Source organism: Phyllobates terribilis, unplaced genomic scaffold (assembly GCF_046119375.1).
Source record: "Phyllobates terribilis strain yellow unplaced genomic scaffold, ASM4611937v1 Scaffold_3__8_contigs__length_932513732, whole genome shotgun sequence".
Classification (NCBI taxonomy): Eukaryota; Metazoa; Chordata; class Amphibia; order Anura; family Dendrobatidae; genus Phyllobates; species Phyllobates terribilis.
This window is the reverse complement of record NW_027362763.1, coordinates 64,412,338-64,429,730: the sequence shown is the minus strand read 5'-3', so window position 1 is coordinate 64,429,730 and position 17,393 is coordinate 64,412,338. Positions and strand designations below refer to the sequence as shown.

The following is a 17,393-nucleotide window of genomic DNA, read 5'->3' as shown; positions in this document are numbered from 1 at the left end:
ACATACCAGGATTGGGGGGAGATTGTGGGGGGGAGATTGGGGAGGCCACACATACCAGGATTGGGAGGGGGGATTGGGGAGGCCACACATACCAGGATTGGGGGGGGGGATTGGGGAGGCCACACATACCAGGATTTGGGGGGGATCAGGGAGGCCACACATACCAGGATTGGGGGGGATCAGGGAAGCCACACATACCAGGATTGGGGGGATTGGTGGTGGATCGGGGAGGCCACACATACCAGGATTGGGGGGGATTGGGGAGGCCACACATACCAACATTGAGGGGGGGGATTGGGGAGGCCACACATACCAGGATTGGGGAGGCCACACATACCAGGATTGGGGGAGGATTGGGGAGGCCACACATACCGGGATTGGGCGGGGATTGGGGAGGCCACACATACCAGGATTGGGGGGGGATTGGGGAGACCACACATACCAGGATTGGGGGGGGGATTGGGGAGACCACACATACCAGGATTGGGGGAGGGGGATTGGGGAGACCACACATACCAGGATTGGGGGAGGGGATTGGGAAGGCCACACATACCAGGTTTGGGAGGGGGGATTGGGGAGGGAGGCCACACATACCAGGATTGGGGAGAGGGGATTGAGGAGGGAGGCCACACATACCAGGATTGGGGGGGTAGATTGGGGAGGCCACACATACCAGGATTGGGGGGGATTGTGGGGGGGGATTGGGGAGGCCACACATACCAGGATAGGGAGGGGGAATTGAGGAGGCCACACATACCAGGATTGGGGGGGGATTGTGGGGGGGGATCGGGGAGGCCACACATACCAGGATTGGGGGGGGGATTGGGGAGGCCACACATACCGGGATTGGGGAGGCCACACATACCAGGATTGGGGTGGGGGATTGGGGAGGCCACACATACCAGGATTGGGGAGGGAGGCCATACATACCAGTATTGGGGGGGATTGGGGAGGCCACACATACCAGGATTGGGGGGAGATTGTGGGGGGGGAGATTGGGGAGGCCACACATACCAGGATTTGGGGGGAATCAGGGAGGCCACACATACCAGGATTAGGGGGGGATCAGGGAGGCCACACATACCAGGATTGGGGGGGATTGGTGGTGGATCGGGGAGGCCACACATACCAGGATTGGGGGGGATTGGGGAGGCCACACATACCAGGATTGAGGGGGGGGATTGGGGAGGCCACACATACCAGGATTGGGGAGGGAGGCCACACATACCAGGATTGGGGGGGGGATTGGGGAGGGAGGCCACACATACCAGGATTGGGGGGGGATTGGGGAGGGAGGCCACACATACCTGGATTGGGGGGATTGGGGAGGGAGGCCACACATACCAGGATTTGGGGGGATTGGGGAGGCCACACATACCAGGATTGGGGGGGGATTGTGTGGGGGGGATTGGGGAGGGAGGCCACACATACCAGGATTAGGGGGGATTGGGGAGGCCACACATACCAGGATTGGGGGGGGTCGGGGAGGCCACACATACCAGGATTGTGGGGGGTCGGGGAGGCCACACATATCAGGATTGGGGGGGATTGGGGAGGCCACACATACCAGGATTGGGGAAGCCACACATACCAGAATTGGGGGGGGGTCGGGGAGGCCACACATACCAGGATTGGGGGGGGGATCGGGGAGGCCACACATACAGGATTGGGGGGGATCGGGGAGGCCACACATACCAGGATAGGGGGGGGGATCCGGGAGGCCACACATACCAGGATTGGGGGGTGGATTGGGGAGGCCACACATACCAGGATTAGGGGGGGTTGGGGAGGCCACTCATACCAGGATTGGGGGGGGCATTGGGGAGGCCACACATACCAGGATTGGGGGGGGATCGGGGAGGCCACACATACCAGGATAGGGGGGGATCCGGGAGGCCACACATACCAGGATTGGGGGGTGGATTGGGGAGGCCACACATACCAGGATAGGGGGGGTTGGGGAGGCCACTCATACCAGGATTGGGGGGGGCATTGGGGAGGCCACACATACCAGGATTGGGAGGGGGGATTGGGGAGGCCACACATACCAGGATTGGGGGGGGATCGGGGAGGCCACACATACCAGGATTGGGGGGGGGATCGGGGAGGCCACACATACCAGGATTGGGGGGGGATCGGGGAGGCCACACATACCAGGATAGGGGGGGGATTGGGGAGGCCACACATACCAGGATTGGGGGGTGGATTGGGGAGGCCACACATACCAGGATTGGGGGGGGTTGGGGAGGCCACTCATACCAGGATTGGGGGGGGCATTGGGGAGGCCACACATACCAGGATTGGGGGGGATCGGGGAGGCCACACATACCAGGATAGGGGGGGGATTTGGGAGGCCACACATACCAGGATTGGGGGGTGGATTGGGGAGGCCACACATACCAGGATTGGGGGGGTTGGGGAGGCCACTCATACCAGGATTGGGGGGGGCATTGGGGAGGCCACACATACCAGGATTGGGAGGGGGGATTGGGGAGGCCACACATACCAGGATTGGGAGGGGATTGGGGAGGCCACGCATACCAGGATTGGGGGATGAGAGGGGTGCCACACATACCAGGATGGGGAAATTTACCAATAGCTGCTGCATTTCTCACCCTAGGCTTATACTCAAGTCAATACGTTTTCCCAGTTTTTTGTGGTAAAATTAGGGGCCTCGGCTTATACTCGGGTTGGCTTATTTAAAATGTATGTATTCTAAAATCAGTGAGTACGTGGTTCCCATAATACTGCAGGACTGTGGGGTGCATTATACTATATGGGGGCTGCATTTTACCCTATGGGGTGTGTAATATACTGTATGGAGGACTATGGGGAGTGCATTATAGTCTATGGAGGACCATGGGACGTTCATTATACTATATGGAGGATTATGCATTATACTATATGGAGGATTATGGGGGGCGCATTATACTATATGGAGGATTATCAGTGGTATATTATACTCTATGGAAGGCTGTGGAGCCATTATAATATTTTGAGGACTATGTGGGGGGCCATTATACTGTATGAAAGCAATTATACAGTGTGAAGAGTTGTGTGGGGTCCATTATACTGTTTGGAGGGCTCGTGCAGGCCATTATACTGTATATAGGCACATTATAATGTATGGAGAGCTTTGGGGGTCACAGTTTGGGGATCATACTGTGTTGGAGTCACCATACTTTGCCTTGGGAGTTGAAGTTGGGTACAATAGGGTCATTATACTGTGCATGTGTAGGCTAATGTGGAGGAATGCACCATGGGGTAATCATACTGTGTTTGAGGGTCACTTTTGTTGGAATCACACTTTATGGGGCAATGAAAGAGGAATCTAGGACTTCAGCAGGAGGAAAATTACTGTGTAAAGGATGGAGAGTTGTGAGATCTGCTGTGACACAGACAAATATTTTTTTTTTTTTGTGGCGGGGGGAGCCCAATTAGAGCTTCTGCTATGGGGCCCCATGATTTCTGTGTACGCCCCTGCTCCATAGAATATAATGCACTCCGCATAGTCCTCCATACAGTATATTACACACACCCCAAAAAATGAACACTTATACTCACCTTCCTTTCCCACCTCTGCTCCAGCACAGCTGTGTCCTGTCTGCCAGCAGCTCATGTCGGCATCTGAGCAGCGTGTGCTCTCAGATGCCGAGGTGAGCTGCTGCTGCTGCCGGCACATTCACTCCTCTCCACGCCGGGACTATGGGCATGGAGAAGCGTGAATATGCATTCTGTTTACTAGCGGGCACTGTCAGCAGGAGCTGCGGCTCAGAGCTTTTTCCGTGCCTGCTATTAAAGAGAATGAATATTCCCTCTTCTCCACGCCCATGGGAGTGGAGAAGAGGGAATATTCATATCTCTTTAGCAGCGGGCACACGTGGTAGCTGCAGCTGCCGGCTACTGTGTGTGCCCTGCTCCACCACCCCACAATGCTCACCTATCCTCCTCATTCCCCCGCTGCTTTGGGGCCCCCCAGCTAACGGGCCCCATAGCAGTGGCATGGCCTGCCGCCATTGGTGGTATGCCACTGATGAGGAGACAAGAATCTAAAATTGCCGTTTATTGGTCAACACGTTTCAAAGTAACAAACTTCTTCAACACGGTGAACTCCATGGTTTGTCCTGGTGAAGAAGTTTGAAACTTTGAAACACGTTGACCAATAAACCGCATACTTTGGATTCCTGTCTCCACATCATCCTTCTGACGGCAGTGCAGTTTAACCCCAAAATAAAAATTTGTCTGTTAGGAAAGGGTTCATTTTTATTGAGCAAAAGTATAAAAGCTTTAGCTATTATTATTATTTGCTGTTGCATATTATGTTGTATTATTACTGTAGTTATTTGCAGGTCTGGTTGATGGTCAAGTTCCTCTCTACAAATCATCTGCTGTAATTTCCATAATTATTCCCTCTCCGCCCCCCAGGAGACTCTATTGTAGCCATGAATACTCACCTGCCGCTTCCTTCTGTAGCAGTATAATGCGGAGGCCACGTGTCTGCTGCGGGCAGCTATCGTTCTTCTGTACACAATACATAATGTCCTTGATGTGTACCATTAATTCAGGCACAAAGCTTATAAAAGTACAGTATACAAAGGGCGCAGAGGAATAAAAGAATATATAATGCCAGGATAGGGTGTTTCCCAACCTTCTTCATTTTTTCTATTCTTGTACATTTGTTTCAGATCTTTGCCAAAATGTAATTTAAAGGAGCTGTATAGGATTAGAGCAAAAAAACTTTTTTCATAGAATCATAGAATGGTAGAGTTGGAAAGGACCTCCTGGGTCATCTGGTCCAACCCCCTGCTCAAAGCAGGATTCACTAAATCATCTCAGACAGATGTCTGTCCAGCCTCTGTTTGAAGACGTCCATTGAAGGGGAACTCACCACCTCTCGTGGCAGCCTGTTCCACTCATTAATCACCCTAACTGTCAAAAAGTTTTTTCTAATATCTAATCTGTGTCTCCTCCCATTTAGTTTCATCCCATTGCTTCTAGTCTTTCCTTGTGCAAATGAGAATAAAGATGATCCTTCTACAATGTGACAGCCCTTGACATATTTGTAGACAGCTATTAAGTCTCCTCTCAGTCTTCTTTTTTGCAAGCTAAACATTCCCAAATCCTGCAACCGTTCCTCATAGGACATGGTTTGCAGACCAGTCACCATTCTGGTCGCTCTTCTCTGAACTTGCTCCAGTTTGTCTATGTCTTTTTTAAAATGTGGTGCCCAAAACTGTACACAGTATTCCAGATGAGGTCTGACCAAAGAGGAGTAAAGACCGATAATGACTTCACGTGATCTAGACTGTATGCTTCTGTTAATACATCCCAGAATTGTATTTGCCTTTTTTGCTGCTGCATCACACTGTTGACTCATGTTCACTCTATGATCTATTAGTATACCTAAGTCTTTTTCACATGTACTGTTGCTTAGCTCTATTCCTCCCATTCTGTATATGCTTTTTTCATTTTTATTGCCCAGATGTAGTACTTTGCATTTTTCCCTGTTAAAAACCATTCTGTTGGTTGCTGCCCACTGCTCCAGTTTATTTAGGTCTTTTTGAATCCTCTGTCTCTCTTCTCTAGTATTAGCTATCCCTCCTAGCTTTGTGTCATCAGCAAATTTAATCAGTTTACCCTCAATTCCTTCATCTAAATCATTGATAAAGATGTTGAACAATACAGGTCCCAGGACGGAGCCCTGTGGTACCCCACTTGAGACATTCATCCAGCTGGATGTGAAGCCATTTACAACCACCCTTTGAGTCCGATCACTAAGCCAGTTATGAATCCACCTAACAGTTGCCTGGTCCATTGCATACTTGGTCATTTTTTCAATAAGGATGGTGTGAGATACTTTGTCAAATGCTTTGCTGAAGTCAAGATATACTATATCTACAGCATTTCCCTGATCCACCCAGTCAGTGATTCTGTCATAGAAGGAAATTAAGTTAGTCTGACATGACTTGTTAGTTACAAACCCATGCTGACTCTGGTTAATCACTTCATTCTTATCCATGTACTTACATACATGTTGTTTAATAATTTGTTCAAAGATCTTTCCTGGTATAGAAGTCAGACTCACCGGCCTATAGTTCCCTGGGTCCACCTTCTTCCCCTTTTTGAAGATAGGAACAACATTTGCTCTTCTCCAGTCTTCTGGGACTTCTCCTGTTCTCCAAGAATTTTCAAAGATTATGGAGAGTGGTTCTAAAATTTCTTCTACGATCTCCTTCAGTACTCTGGGGTGTAATTCATCTGGACCTGGAGACTTGAACTCATTTATGTTAGCTAAATATTCCCTCACAATCTTTCTGTTTACAGATAACTTGGATTCCTCTATTCCTTTAAAAGGACAGTGAAGATCAGTTGATGTTACATTTTCTTTCTGAGAGAAAACAGATGCAAAATAGGAATTAAAAAGTTCGGCCTTCTCAACATCCTCTCTTACCATTTCTCCATTTTCATCCTGTAAAACTCCTATAGCATCTTTGACTTTTCTTTTACTTTTGACATACCCCCAAAATCCTTTTTTATTGCTTTTGACATCTCTTGCAAGCCTTAATTCATTGTCAGCTTTAGCTAACCTGATACGTGCCCTACAGGATCTGCAGACTGCATTATAATCTTCTTTAGATATGCCTCCCGCTTTCCATTTAATAAACATTTCTTTCTTTCTTTTTAGCATGTGTTTAAGTTCTGTGTTCATCCATCCTGGTTTCCTTAAATGCTTCCCATTCTTCCTACTTTTCGGGATTGTTAACGATTGTGCTTTGAGAATCTCATTTTTAAAAATTTCCCATCCTTCCTGGACATTTTTGTCCTTAAGGACATCCAGCCATTGGATCCCTCCTATTCTCTTTCTGAGTCTCTTAAAATCTGCCTTTCTAAAATCTAACCTTGAAGTTTGAGTCTTCACATGTCTTCCTCCTCTAGTTATCCAAAATTCTATAATAGCATGATCGCTGCCTCCTAGGGTCCCAGCCACCTTTACCTCCTCAACCATTTCCTCCCTGTTTATAAGGATTAGATCCAAAGTAGCAGATCCCCTTGTTTTCTCCCCTACCTTTTGGAAGATAAAGTTGTCAGCAAGAGAGGATAAGAATTTGCTTGACCTGTTAGTTTTACTTGAGAGAGATTCCCAACAAATGTCTGGATAGTTGAAATCTCCCATGACCACTACGTCATATTTTTTGCAGAACTTGGTCATTTGATACATAAAGAGTTCATCCATATCTTCAGCTTGCCCAGGTGGCCTGTAGTAAATGCCTACAATGGTGTCCTTTCTGTTGTTCTCTCCTTGTATTCTTACCCAAACAGTTTCCACAGAACTCCCAGTCTCTGAAGCTTCAATCTCTGTGCATATATACGCTTTTCTAACATACAATGCGACACCTCCTCCTCGTTTATCAAGTCTGTTTCTTGCAAATAAGTTGTATCCTTTTAGCCTTTTATTCCAATCATGTGTATCGTCCCACCAAGTTTCAGTGATTCCAATGACATCATATTTCTTTTCCTGCATTAGTAGTTCCAATTCTCCTTGTTTGTTGCCCATGCTTTGTGCATTTGTATTAAAACATTTTAGTTTGTGATTGGTTTCTCTTCCTCCCATATTTTTATTATTTAAATTGTTTTGTCTTTGTTCTTCCTTTCCACTTCCAGTAGCAGAGATCTCAATAGTATTTGTCAGCTGTATGGCTTTTTCTGGCCTTTTGCTTCCCTTCCCACATTGTTCTAGTTTAAAGCTCTCCTGATGAGTGTAGCAAGGCGACTTCCAAATACATGTTTTCCAGTCTTCGTAAGGTGCACCCCATCTCTAGCAAGTAGTCCATCGTATAGGTAATTCATTCCGTGATCCAGAAATCCAAATCCTTGTTGACGGCACCATCGACGTAGCCAGTTGTTCACCTGTAGAATCTTATTCTACCTCATTGTTCCATGGCCATCCACTGGGAGGATGGATGAGAAGACCACCTGCGCTCCCAATTCTTTCACTTTCTTGCCTAAGTCTTCAAAGTCACTGCAGATGGTTTCCAGGTCCTTTCTTGCGGTGTCATTTGTCCCCACATGTATTAGCAGGAATGGGTAGTGATCTGTAGGTCTGAAGAGTCTTGATATCCTGTCAGACACATCTTTAATTTTTGCTCCTGGAAGACAGCACATTTCTCTTGAGGTTATGTCTGGTCTGCAGATAGCGGCCTCTGTTCCTCTTAACAGGGAATCCCCCATGACCACCACTCTCCGTTTTTTCTTCACAACATTCTTCTTTCTCCATCCAGGAGGATTCTGAGGGCTTACAAGGTTATTCATTGCTGGCAAAGTCTTATTTTGCTGTATTTCTTCATGGTTCTCCTGCATGAGAGCCTGGTACTGGTTCCTGAGCAGTATGGGTGCTGACTGCCTCTCGATCCTCCTGCTTCTGTGGGTCACATGCTTCCATTCCTCTGTTTCGTCAGGTGCAGTTCGAATTTCTTCTCTTTCTGAATCATGAAGAGATAATTCTGCTCTGTCTAAGAACTCTTCACCTTCCTTAATGATTTTCAAGGTAGTTAACCTCTCTTCTAGATTTCGCAACTTTTCCTCCAACAGGGACACAAGCTTGCATTTCTGGCATGTGAAGTTTGGCTTTTCCACTGGCAAGTCTGTGAACATGTAGCAGGATATGCAGCTCACCAAATGGCTCCTGAACTCTTCCATGTTCTTACTGTTAATGTTCTGAAAACAGTGAAAAAAGCTTAAAAAACAGCTTCAAAATGCGCGCGCCAGTCGGCGCTCGGTTTGCCGATGTCCTCTTTTCAGCTCCAACAGCCAAAATCCAGTGTTCTTTGAGCTCGCGGAGACTCTTCACTTACCCCAAAATGCAGTGGGAATATGCAAATTATCTCCTCAGGACTCCTCCCCTGGTTTCCAATCTTTCTTTCTTCCAAAAATGAAGGACAACGTCCCTTTAGGTATTGAGACTAGATTTACATACAGGGCCACATCTCAGGAACGCAGGAACGCAAGAACAAATGAAAAACAACGATTCAGGAGAACAGCGGCATTTACACCGGATGAAAAAATATACCTATTATTGGCAAGTGACAGGTCCTCTTTAAATAGAAATAATATGCGACTGGTGATTTAATTTATCAGTCATTCAAAGGTTACGACCAATATGGCCACACTTATGAGTGATGGGCGAGAGTCATCGGCACTGATCGATACTCGATCGATCATCGGAGTGCTCGAGTGCTCAGGTCCCCGTAATAAAATCATTTTAATCATCTGAGTCGTGCGCCGCTCTGAAACGGGGTATTCCCCTGCTGGGAAAACAGGGACTCCTCTGTCAGCCAGACGAGAGAGAGAGATATTTTTTCACTTAAATGAAGCCGACTTCCAGAAAAATGCTGAAGCTTCACATTCACTTCCATTATACTCGCTACTCGAGTCCGACCTGCTCAATTCGAGTACCGAGCACTTGAGCATTTCAGTGCTCGATCATCACTAACACTTACTGCTGTCTCTGGTGTAGTCACCTTTTTTCCCTTCTTTTTTCTCCTTTGCTTCCTTTCGTCCATTGCTTAATTATTCTCTTCCTTTCCTTTCCCCATCCCATCTCTTACCATTTCCATTTTCCTTCCTTCCCATTTTTTTGCTAAAACCTCTTTCCTCTATACCTCCTTTCTCTCCCTTTCTGTTCTCCTTCCTCTCATGTTTTTTATCCATTCTTCAATCTTTCCACAAACCTCCTTCCATCCCTCCCGTTTTCCTTCTCATCTTGCTTTTAGTCTCTCCTTTGCTTATATTATTCTTTCCTCTCTCTATCCTACCACTCCATTCATCTTTGTAGTCTTCTTTCCTCCCTTCCACCTTCCTTCTTTTTTCCTCCCTAAACTCTATTGTTTCTGTCCTTCTTTCTTCTCTCCCTCTATTCTTTTTTCTTTTCCTAACATCTTTTACTTACCTTACTTACCTCCTTCCTGTATTCTACACTTCCTTTCTTCTTTCCCTTCTTTCTACCTTGTTTTTCTCCTTCCTTTTGTGTTTTTTTATGTATCTTTACTCCCTTGCTTAATTCTTTTCTTCCTTCTTGCACTCCCTTCCATCTTCTCTCCATCCTGTCTTTTATCCTACCTGCTTTCCTTCCTCACCCTTTTTCTTTCATCCTTCCTATCTCTCTCACATATTTTATCCTTCCTTCTTTCCAACATCTCTCCTTTGTTTTTCTCCTTCCTATCCCTCCTTCCGTCTTCCTTTCTTCTTTCCATTTCTTCTTCCTACTCTTTCTCGTTTCTTACCTATACTTCTTGCTACCTACACTGTGTGCAGAATTATTAGGCAAATGAGTATATTAATCACATGATGCTTTTTATACATGTTGTCCTACTCCAAGCTGCATAGGCTTGAGAGCCAACTACCAATTAAGTAAATCTGGTGATGTGTATCTCTGTAATGAGGAGGGGTGTTGACTAATGACATCAACACCCTATATAAGGTGTGCTTAATTATTCGGCAACTTCCTTTCCTTTGGCAAAATGGGCCCGAAAAGAGATTTGACGGGCTCCGAAAAGTCCAAAATTGTGAGATGTCTTGCAGAGGGATGCAGCTGTCTTGAAATTTCCAAACTTTTGAAGCGTGATCACCGAATAATCAAGCGTTTCATGGCAAATAGCCAACAGGGTCGCAAGAAGCGTGTTGGCCAAAAAAGGCGCAAAATAACTGCCCATGAATTGAAGAAAATCAAGCGTGAAGTTGCCAAAATGCCATTCGCCACCAGTTTTACCATATTTCAGAGCTGCAACGTTACTGGAGTATCAAAAAGCACAAAGTGTGCGATACTCAGGGACATGGCCAAGGTAAGGAAGGCTGAAAAACGACCACCTATGAACAAGAAACATAAGATAAAACGTCAAGAATGGGCCAAGAAATATCTTAAGACTGATTTTTGAAAGGTTTTATGGACTGATGAAATGAGATTGACTCTTGATGGGCCAGAGGCTGGATCAGTAAAGGGCAGAGAGCTCCACTCTGACTCAGACGCCAGCAAGGTGGAGGTGGGGTACTGGTATGGGCTGGTATCATCAAAGATGAACTTGTGGGACCTTTTCGGATTGAGGATGGAGTGAAGCTCAACTCCCAGACCTACTGCCAGTTTCTGGAAGACAACTTCTTCAAGCAGTGGTACAGGAAGAAGTTGGTATCGTTCAAGAAAAACATGATTTTCATGCAGGACAATGCTCCATCACATGCATCCAACTACTCCACAGCATGGCTGGCCAGTAAAGGTCTAAAAGAAGAAAAAATAATGACATGGCCCCCTTGTTCACCTGATCTGAACCCCATAGAGAACCTGTGGTCCATCATAAAATGTGAGATCTACAGGGAGGGAAAACAGTACACCTCTCGGAGCAGTGTCTGGGAGGCTGTGGTGGCTGCTGCACGCAATGTTGATCAAAAACCGATCAAGCAACCTACAGAATCTATGGATGGAAGGCTGTTGAATGTCATCATAAAGAAAGGTGGCTATACTGATCACTAATTTTTTAGGTTTTTGTTTTTGCATGTCAGAAATGTTTATTTCTAAATTTTGCGTACTGATATTGGTTTACCTGGTGAAAATAAACAAGTGAGATGGGATTATATTGATTTGGTTTTTATTAAATTGCCTAATAATTCTGCACAGTAATAGTTACCTGCACAAACAGATATCCCCCTAAGATAGCCAAATCTAAAAAAAAAACACTCCAACTTCCAACTTGGATATTTATGAGTCTTTTGGGTTGATTGAGAACATAGTTTTTGATCAATAATAAAAATAATCCTCTAAAATACAACTTGCCTAATAATTCTGCACACAGTGTATGTTTATATTTCACCTTCTCCTATTATGATTGACATGATCTATATATATCAGAATAATATATTCCCTTTCTAATACTTAATTTTTGTGGTTGTAAAAGAAGTTATTTTCTACTAAACATCACTTTTTTTATATATATATGTATACTTACCTTTTGGATGAGTGCCGCTCTTATGCTCTGAGTCCTATGTCCCCCGCCGGTCCCGTGACATAGACACCCTAGCAGAAGAAACACTGTTTTAGGAGGTACGTATACATTTTTTAATTTATAGACAACCCCTTTAATAATAATAATAATAATAATAATAGTAGTAATAATAATGATAATAATAATAGTAATAATAATAATAGTAATAATAGTGATAATAATAATGATAACAATAGTAATAATTGACACTTTGAATTACATAAATCTTTTTACACAAATCACAAAAAGATTAATAAGAGAATGTAACAACATGTGGCGCAATTTAAGGCTAATGGTGGTAAAGAAAGATGAATCCTTCATGTAAAATGATGGGCTTTATTCTTCCGGATTTACAGAAAACACAGACACAGAGATGATAGAAATGACAAAGGGGCAGAATGCCGTTGAACATCGGAGGCCATGAGGCTTGTCGCGTTTGTAATTACCATATTGATGCCTGACAGATTACTAGAAATTATAGCGCCCAATAGAAAATTAATTGAAATCCTTTCTACAGTCGCTCGATTGCATGTACATTATACACATCCTTGTGCTGTAGATGACACCAGTTTAGTGGAACCATTGCCCTCCTGGTGGTGTCCGCACTCCTCTCTGTAATCTCGCTCTACAACATGAGCGGTGATGAGGGTTTTACTTATGATTTCATGGGCTGAGGACATACTCTTCTAAAAATGTCACCTGTTCCTTTATATGGACTGTTAGTAATCTCATAGACTCCTTACTTTCCTTGTAGATGAATGTATTCTGTGACAATACTCCATGGCACCGCCAAGTAGTGTTGCTGTAGCCAGCCTCTGCAATGACTCTCTGCTTCGAAGCAGATGAGGTGCAGATGTCAGCAGAGCCCCATGAAAAGGAGGAAGCTTTGTATAAATCAATAGTACAAGGGAATATAAAAAACTTTGCAATATAGCTATAGAATCTGCTTCTTTCTCCACTTACGAGTCATTTCTTTCCCTCCAACCTCAACTCATCAAACACTCTGAAAATACAGCTTAATTCTATCCTGCTCAAGACAAGATGAACTGCCCACACAATGAGAGGATGGAGCAGAAAAAGTGAGAAACAGAGTGAGAAAACAAGTAGAAGGAAACACAAAAAGATGGGCTGAGCTTTCTAATCAATATTTTACCTATCCCCAGAACTGGATTCACATCTACACTGCTCAGAACTGCTGTGTTGTAGGCCGTCATGGTGAGGTGGATTCTCTAAGTTGCAGGTCAGGGTGAACATGATCTTTCCCCCATCTCACTCAGCACCCCCCATTTGACCTATCCATCAAAATCAATGGCTGTCCACTTTCCCCAATCCCACAAGCTCGGGGTAACCCTGGATTCTGATCTCTCCTTCAAACCACATATCCAAGCCCTTTCCATTTCCTGCTGACTCCAGCTCAAAAATATCTCCCGGATCCGCACATTCCTCAACCACGAATCTACAAAAACACTAGTGCATGCCCTAATCATCTCCCGCCTCGACTATTGCAACCTCCTGCTCTGTGGCCTCCCCTCTAATGCTCTCGCACCCCTCCAATCTATCCTAAACTCTGCTGCCCAACTAATCCACCTGTCCACCCGCTATTCCCCGGCCACTCCTCTCTGTCAAACGCTTCACTGGCTCCCCATTGCCCAGAGACTCCAGTTCAAAAACCTAACTACGGTATACAAAACCATGCATAACCTGTCTCCTCCATACATCTGTGGCCTAGTCTCCCAGTACATACCTACACGCAACCTGCGATCCTCACAAGATCTCCTGCTCTACTCCCCTCTTATCTCCTCTTCCCACAATCGCATACAAGATTTCTCCCATGCATCCCCCCTACTCTGGAACTCTCTACCCCAACACATCAGACTCTCGCCTACCGTGGAAACCTTCAAAAGGAACCTGAAGACCCACCTCTTCCGACAAGCTTACAACCTGCAGTAACCATTCTTCCACCACAGCTGCATGACCAGCTCTACCCCCACCTACTGTATCCTCATCCATCCCTTGTAGACTGTGAGACCTCACGGGCAGGGTCCCTCTCCTCCTGTACCAGTTTGCCATTGCGTTTTTGTTCAAAATTATTGTAATTGTTTTTGCTATGTATACCCCTTTTTCACATGTAAAGTGCCATGGAATAAATGACGCTATAATAATAAATAATAATAATGATAATAACAACATGGAGTGAAGGTGATGGCACAGCGGGCGGGACCTGACAGATGAGTTATGTGATAGCATGTGGAACAGGGTGGACGAGGACAACAGGAAGACAAGTAGAATAGGGAACAACAGAGTACACAGAGACAGGAGCGACACACACAGGGAATGAAGATGCATAGTTCAAGAGTTGCAGCAGCATTTGTAGTGTGAACAAAGTCCAGAGAACAGTTCTTAATTCTTACAACAGACAAAACATTAATCAGCAAAAAAAATTCTGCAGGCAGCATGAATGAATAGGCAAACTTGTTTGTAGAGAAGATGCACTCTGATGCAGAAGTGTGAACAAGTCCATAGAACAGTTTGTTATATTTACAGCTGATGATGGTTTAGTTTGCAGGTCTGACCTCGGAAGTAAATGCAGATTGTAGAAAAAAAACAAAAGTTTGATGAGATGATTGCAGGTATGATATCTGATGGGACAGCAATGCACAAGGTAACTGAACACAAACTTGCATAATTCTCAGACACACGAGTGTCAGAGCCGGCCTTAGATGATGGGTGATCTGGGTGATGATGTCACTGTAGTTTTCTAAGCAACTTGTGAAACCAATGTGGAGCACAGCATAGGGCGGTGGAAATATAGAAAGGGAGCAGAGCCTGGCCAAGACAGGTGTGTAACATTTTGTATAAATGCCTCCATCATGATTCTGTCTGTGTGCTAAAGAATAAAGAGCATGAATCCCTTTCTGTGAGCTGTGCTGTGTATGGGAAACATCATAGCAGCGAATCTTATCCCACCAGATCAGAGTAAATAGCTAACACTAGAGAAGATAGAGAAAGGATTCAGAAGGATCTAAATAAGCTTGAACAATGGACAGTGACTAAAAGAATGGTGTTTAATAGGGAGAAATGCAAGATTGTACATCTGGGCAAAAAAAACAAAAATGACATCTACAGAATGGGAGGAACAGAACTAAGCAACAGCATGTGTGAAAAAGACTTGGGTATATTAATAGATCACAGAGTGCACAGGAGTCAACAGTGTGATGAAGCAGCAAAAAAGGTAAACACAATTCTGGGATATATTAACAGAAGAATATAGTCTAAATCATGTGAAGTTATTATCGCACTTTACTCTTCTTTGGTCAGACCTCATCTGAAATACTGTGTCCAGTTCTGGGCACCACATTTTAAAAAAGACATCGAAAAACTGGAGCAAATTCAAAGAAGAGCTACCAGGATGGTGAGCGGACTGCAAACTATGTCCTACAAGGAATGGTTAGAGGATCTGGGAATGTTTAGCTTGCAAAAAAGAAGACTAAGAGGAGACTTAATAGCTGTCTACAAATATCTAATGGGATATCACAGTGTAGAGGGAGCATCTTTATTCTCATTTGCACATGAAAACATGAGAAGCAATGGGATGAAACTGAAAGGGAGAAGATACAGATTGGATATTAGGAAAACCTTTTTGTCAGTGAGGGTGATAAATGAGTGGAACAGGCTGCCACGAGATGGTGACTTCTCCTTCAAACAGAGGCTGGACAGACATCTGTCTGAGATAGTTTAGTGAATCCTGCATTGAGAGTTGGACATGATGACCCTGGGGGTCCCTTCCAACTCTAACATTCTATGATTCTTTGAAATTACAAATTAGAGATAGAACATGCAGAGGGAAAAACTGATGAAAATGCTGAATGCAAGACGTAGAGAAATAGTGTTATTCCTCAAGTACATACATGACAGAATATAATGAAAAGCTGAAAAGTTAATTGAAAGTATAGTTATCCTTTAAGTGCCATAACCTCTTTCAATCGGCTGATCCACAAGGGTCAAAGGAGTCGGTCCTCCAAAATCAAACATCAATTACTTACATCAATTACAATTATCCTGGAAAACACTTCTAAATTTTGCCTGCCATTCTCACCACTTATTCTAGGGATTGGGACCAAAAGGGAGATGTCCTGACACCCTTGTATCTCTTGGTATCTGTTTAAAATTGTCAGTGACATCTCTGACATCATAATCAAGGTGAAGCTTTTTGAAGCTTGGCGGAGAATCAAATTACCCGTTTAGGCACACCTTCTGAAAGAAAATGTGCCAGTTATTCTAGTCGCTCATTATTGTCCCTCACTACACATTGACCTGCTGTCATCCATAAAATGAAGACCTTGTCGTCCCAGTCACAACAAAGGACTAAACTATCAAAATAGAATGAACTTTACGAGAGGCGTAATCTCGCTGACATTGCTGTCAATCGGCTTGACACGGACTAACCAAGGATTAGAATCTTCTGTAAATGTTATCTGCAAAGTCATCCATCATTCCTAATTGAGCTGTCAATCACAATCTTGAAGTTCTTTTAAAGGTGACATAGTTTAAATACATCAGTGAACAATAAATATGTAAATATCAGGGGCATTGACTATGTCCTAAAAGACCAAAGGCCCAAGTCTAAAGGTATAGGTCCAGCGGCATAACTTCAACCTCTTGGGTCCCAATGCAAAATCTCCAACAGGACCTCCAACTATTAACCCCTTTCCAACCCTTGCCGTATTAGTACGCACATTTGCGTACCCCCGGTTCAGTGAGGGCTGCTGCGCTGAGCCCTCACTGAACCGAGCACATGTCAGCTGATTCTTACAGCTGACATGTGCCCGCAACAGCCGCGGGTGGAATCGCGATCCACCCGCGGCTGTTAACATGTTAAATGCCGAGGTCAATCTCCGACAGCGGCATTTAACGCACGCTTCCGGGTTGCGCGTCATAAACCCCGCCCATCAGCGACCCCGTCACGTGATCGTGGGTCACCGATGGGTGGGCATGACAACCCAGGGTCTGCAGCAGACGCCTGTGGTTGTCATGATCTCGTCGCTATGAGCGCCACCTACTGGTCAGCGCTCATTGCACAGGACCATTTCTGCTATATGCAGGGGATCTGCTGATCCCCTGTATGTAGCAGAGACGATCAGACAACTGCTGCTTCTAGTCTCCTATGGAGACTATTGAAGCATGCAGTAAGTGAAAAAAAAATGTTTTTAAAAATATAAAAAAAATAAAAAAAATATAAAAGTTTAAATCACCCCCCTTTCGCCCCATTCAAAATAAAATATATAAAAAAAAACCCACATACACATATTTGGTATTGCCGCGTTCAGAATCGCCCTATCTATCAATATAAAAAAAGAATTAATC

The 17,393-nt window shown here is 44.7% G+C and overlaps 1 protein-coding gene across 1 annotated transcript in view; it reads right to left on the bottom strand.

Annotated features, from left to right (window-relative positions):
• The window catches only part of LOC141258805 (opsin-5-like), a 203,647-nt gene that overhangs the window by 169,837 nt on the left and 16,417 nt on the right, over positions 1–17,393 (bottom strand). The window contains exon 2 of the mRNA XM_073673945.1: positions 11,994–12,061. The gene's annotated coding sequence lies outside the window, so the exon portion shown is untranslated. The remainder of the gene's footprint in view (positions 1–11,993; positions 12,062–17,393) is intronic.